The sequence below is a fragment of the Phascolarctos cinereus genome, unplaced genomic scaffold (genome assembly GCF_003287225.1).
Source record: "Phascolarctos cinereus isolate Bilbo 61053 unplaced genomic scaffold, phaCin_HiC Scaffold_4;HRSCAF=312, whole genome shotgun sequence".
NCBI classification, from domain to species: Eukaryota; Metazoa; Chordata; class Mammalia; order Diprotodontia; family Phascolarctidae; genus Phascolarctos; species Phascolarctos cinereus.
The window spans coordinates 326,350,498-326,356,181 of NW_027555847.1; the positions used below are offsets into that span (position 1 = coordinate 326,350,498).

General features: G+C 38.3%; 1 pseudogene; it reads left to right on the plus strand.

Moving 5' to 3' along the window:
• Positions 1 to 468: 468 nt before the first annotated feature.
• Positions 469 to 4,979, plus strand: LOC110222331 (supervillin pseudogene; annotated as a pseudogene).
• The last annotated feature ends 705 nt before the right edge of the window (positions 4,980 to 5,684 follow it).

The window sequence follows — 5,684 nt, forward strand, 5'->3', positions numbered from 1 at the left end:
GCAAGAAGAAGAAAAGGGATGTGGCTATGTAATCACCTGTGAGTGAAGCCAATGTTCAAAGAAAGAGATGCAGAGCACTCATTAAACTGATCCACCTGCATTAAAATTATCCCATTCTGGCTAGAGTAAGAGGCGCTACCCTTTGGGAGCTTTTGTTCTGCCTGCCACTGTGGAGCTGATGCAAGAATTGGACAGGGCAAAGGCTGAGAAGACACACTCAGTGCGATGATAACAAGCTGCTTTAATTTATTGCTGTTATTTGGATTAAAGCTCTGGTGAGTTAAGTTAATTGAGACAAAGTGGGTACAAGGCAAAAGGGGGCTATTTTCCCAAGCTATATGGTGACTGAGTCATGCTATTTGATTACATAGTCCAGACCTGTCATCTATGCTAACATAAGAACATCCATGTTAGGCACAGAGTGGAAGAGAAGGGTAATGAGCAGCTGTTCTCTCCAACAGCCTGAGAATGCCTACCCCCAGAGTACCCCCTGTGAATGGTGTGAATGACACAAGTGAGGCTGAGTGCTTGAGTGACTTCCACCATTCACTCAAGGCCCTGACTGCCATGCTGTATAAAACCAAACACCCACTGGCCCCAGCACTCTCTACCAGTCAGTTATCCCTTCTGTTACCTTCGGTCTCCCCTCATTGACACCTTCCCCTTTACTTTCAAACACAGGTATCTATGTTGATAAAGATTTGTATTTGATCTCTTCCTTCCCTTTCACTACCAAAAGCTTCTAACTCTTAACTGCTATGACTCTAATTAATTAAGCAAAATTAAAGGGTGTATTTTAAAGAATAAGAGAAAGAAAGTATTTAAATTATACAAACCGTTTTCCACTTATTTCAAAAAGACTATATATGACCAAGTCTTTGAAAGAAGGAGTAGGGAGAAGGGAGATTGCATGGCAAATTTAGGTGTCCAGTTTGTTTTTCACCTGAAGTTTTAAGGAAGCTGCTAAGTAGCAGCTGCTATAGAAAGAGCCAGTAAGGGTAAGTACTCTAATCTAAATGCTGGGTGTTTAAGTTCATACAAAAATATATGATATGTTTATTATAAAGGTAATAAAAATTATCAAATATGGGAGTCTGTCTTTAAGAGAACCCAACATACAAAAAAATCTTAACTACCAAACAGATAAGAGCAATTTTCATATAATAACAGGATGTTTCATTATACTATAGGATTCCTTTAAATTCTAAGCTTTTTTATGTGGAGTTAAAATGAAGTTTATTTGCAGATTACTTCTGTACAGTTATATGTAATTATATTTAAACTTTAATGATATAGCAGAAACAGGAGAACAATTTACATGATGTCCACAATAATGGAAAGGAAAACAGCTACAAAAAGATTGCGATTCTGTTCAATACAATGATCAACCATGACTTCAAAAGATGAAGGATGAAGCATACTATCTCTCTTCTGTCAGAGAAAAGGGACTAGCAGTATGTAGACTGAGACATACATTTTCAGACGTGACCAATGTGGGAGCTCTACTGGGGAAAAGCCATAATGCACAGCAAGAACTGAAAGCCATTAACTTAAACTCTCTGAAAGGTAGAAGCCCAAACATGGTGACCTGTTAAAAATTATAACTTAGAGACAAAAATCATAATTTGGACGCTAAGTCATAACTTAGGTAGTATGAGCTGTACATGACCGGTACCTGACCAGTTCCCAACCTTGAGTGCCTGAGCGTTTATCCAACCTGGATGGGTAAACACCTAGATGTCTGGGAACCAGGTTCAATACTAAGTATAAACTAAAATGTTAGCCAAAACATAACAGAAAAACCCAAAATATCCACCAGTTTGCAATGAAGCACTCTGTGGTTCTTCCTCCCTTTGTCTGATTTCTGTAATTACCACAGGGATTTTAGGGAGTCTTTGCAGGGATGTGCTGAATTGTCTGGCAGCTGCCCCAGATTGCCTCTGTTTGTAAGTATTCATAATGATTGATTAAACTCCTATAATCAATCTGGAGCTTCTTGGCCTCTTGCTTTGGTATCAGACTTACCCCGTGGTTATAGGGGAGGTACAAGATTCCCTAGTCAGGGTAATTCCAGACCTTACAACCAATGTGTTGACTTTTTTTCTTTTTTTGTCTGATTATATTTATTACAAGGTGGGACATCTATTTGGGGTGGTTAGTGGATAGTGATAGAAATGCAAAAGAAGAAAGAAAAGACCATCCATGAAACATTTAAAATTCACAGAAGAAAACTAAAAGTTCAAAAGGAGGGAACACAAGCACAGCAAATTTGTAATTTCTATGTTACTTTGAATAAGCACTCTGAGGGGCAGCTAGGTGGCACAATGGATAGAGCTCCAGCCTTGGAGTCAGGAGGACCTGAGTTCCAATCCTACCTCAGACAGTTGACAGTTATTAGCTGTGTGACCCTGGGCAAGTCATTTAACCCCATTGCCTAGCCAAAAAAAAAAACACTGGAAAAAGCAGTAACAGAAGTCCACAATTTCATTCATAATCTCCTTTTTTTTTTGGTTTTTATGTATTGAAATGTTCATTTAAAATTATTTCTTATAAATTCTTAGTAGAATTTATTTCAAAAACAAGAAAAATGTTTTTAGCAATATGTACATAGCAGGATGTGCTTTTGAATGAAGAATTATAGAATATTAGAGTTGAACTAGATCATATAAATCAGTCCCCTACCTGAACATTCCCTTCCCAGCATTCCTAGCAAATGGCCCATCCATTGATGGACCAGTTCTCATTCCATTTTCAGGTAGGTCCAATTGTTACAAAGTTCTTCCTTTGATAGTAATAATAATAACTAGTAGTTATATAATACTTGAAGTTTCACAAAAAGCTTTACAGAGGTCTCATTTTATCCTCACAATAAGTCTAGGAGATTGGTACTGTTATTATCCCCATTTTACAGATGAGTAAACTGAGATTGACAGAAGTGAATTGCCCAGGGTCACACAGAAGGTATCTGAGGCTGGACTTGAACTCAGATCTTCCTAAGTTCAGATAGAAATGTATGTGTTTCATTACCTAGCTTCCAAAAGCTCCTTAAAGTGAGCCTCCCTGAATTCTGTTTGTATAATTTCTACCCAGTGGTACTAGTTTTGCCCTCTGAAACTACACAGAAATGTAGTATATCTTTCATGTGACACCTTTTAAATTTTTGAAGGCAGCTATCAAACTCTGTCATTCCCCATCCCCCCCCAGTCTTCTCCAGAATTTGCATTCCCACTTCTTTCAACCATTGCTCTTAAAATTTTAAGTTTTTCAAAAGGCAAAAATGAAAAATAAATCTTGGTGAAAAAGAATTAAGCATTTTCGATTAAACTTTTCCCTTTATATTCTAAGAAGAGAAATTATTTTGTAAGTCTGTTTGCAATTCAGTTGACTAGATATTTATTAAGCATCTACTACATTGTGCAAGGAAGGCACTGTTCTGGATGATCACCAAGAGTACACTAACAACTGGAAGATTAGGAAAGACATCATAAAAAAGATAGCCCTTGGACTGAAACATGAAGACAAAGGAGGGAGGAAACAAGCATTTATTAAGCCCGTATATGTGCTACTCACAGTGCTAGGTTTAGCACTTTACAGTTATCTCACTTCTCAGGAAGAGAAGAAAGAAACAAAGTAAGGAAGGAGTGAATTCTATGTTGTGAGGACAATATTTGAAAATATTTTGCAGATATTAAAGTGTTATATGAATGCTTTGTATGAATATTCTGCAATGCTTCTAGGTAGGGGTGGTTGTACATTCAGAGAAGTGAGAAGATGAAGAAAAGAAAAAGAAGAAAAAGAAGGAGTGAAGAAGAAGAAAAAGAAGAAGGAGGGGCAGCTAGGTGGTGCAGTGGATACAGCACCAGCCCTGAAATCAGGACGACCTAAGTTCAAATCTGGCCTCAGATCAAACACTTGACATTTACTACCTGTGTGACCCTGGGTAAATCACTTAACCCTAATTGCCAAAAAAAATTTAAAAAAAGAAGATGATGATGATGGTGATGATACAAAAAGAGACTCGAGATTGTACTATGTCCAAGGAGAAGTTCCCACTGAAGGAAATGTGCTTGAAGTTGCCTGTCACTGTAGCAGCCTGAGATCCAGGACTTCCATGATTGTTCTCAGCATCAATAAAATCGTCATGTAACTTTGGCACAGGCCCACATAAAGGATCTTGGAAGAACAATGTCCACTGGAAGCAAGATTGCATAGTAGCAGCAAGGTGACAATACACGAGTGTGATGAAGGGTCAGAGCTGTTGAGATTCTGAGATGCATTAGGAAAGAAAGATCAGAAAGCCTGTGATTGCATGCTATAAGATCCTGCAAAGTTTAATTTTGTACCCTACCTGTTCATCCTCAGTAGTTCATCTGGAGATTTCTCAGCCACCTAATTCATGTATCCTGTCTGGGATCCTTCTCTGGTCAACTCCATGCCCTTCTTACAAGACCTATACAATGCCACATAACCAGAACTTTTCCTGATTGACAACTACCATGAAGTGTATCTTTGGCAAGGCTGGTGGCCAGTCGAGAACAAGATAACAGGCTTTGCCAGGATTCACTGCACCAGTGACCAAAAATGTGCCATGGAGATGGTGTTTCAGTACTACAAAGGAAAAAATGTCAAGAAACCCCCCCAAGTCCTACCTTCTTCATGCTGGTTTAGAACCTCTGACCTTCACCAATATGTTTCCTGGTTGGGAATGTAGAAAAGACATTGCTGAAATCACAGAAATGGATGTAGAAGTTTCTAATTGGCTAATCTTTGTGGAAGACGTGTTAGCCAAGCTTTGTAAAGCCATTTATTCACTGGCTGATCTCTTAGCCATTGCTCCTGAAGGAGTGGATCCTTTGAAGCTTGAATTTTACCTTAGTGATGAAGACTTTGAAGTTGCACTAGACATGATCAGAGAAGAATATAGCATGCTGCCATCATGGAAACAGGTAAATCTTAAGAAAGCAAAAGGGCTTTTCTAAGCATTACTGCTGCCAGTGGAAGATAAGGCCAGAAGAATCTCTATTGTCACTTTCAGTACCATTGGGATAGGAAGATGGACATCTATTTGGACTGGTCTTCAATTTTTTTTTTTTGGCTAGGCAATGGGGTTAAGTGACTTGTCCAGGGTCACACAGCTAGTAAGTGTTATGTGTCTGAGGCCGGATCTGAACTCAGGTTCTCCTGAATCCAGGGCCGGTGCTCTATCCATTGCACCACCTAGCTGCCCCCTGGTTTTCAACTTTTTAAAAGTCAAAGTGGAAATGATCTGGAGTTATAATATACTTCCTGAGCTGGAGTTGTGTTAATTTTGTAAATGTGTAAGAAAACTCTCTGAAAACTTTCTCCCTGCTGACTCTGAGGGTACTTCCTGTTTGTGAACTTGGTTCTCCTGCGCACTTAAAGTAGTAACACCTCACAGCCTCCACCCAGCCCTCCTCTGGCTCCGTCCAGGCTTTGCCTATTCATTTTTGAAGAAGCTGTCTTTGTAAAGTGTTATTTTGTTAGCTAGTAGATTATTTAAATATATATATATATATATATATATATATATATATATATATATATATATAATATTAATATTTCAAGTACATATTTAACAAAACAATATGTATTCACTTTAAAAAATATATTTTTTGGTGTCAGAGCAATACCAGGAAGTAGATGGAGTAGCTTCTACTGAATTA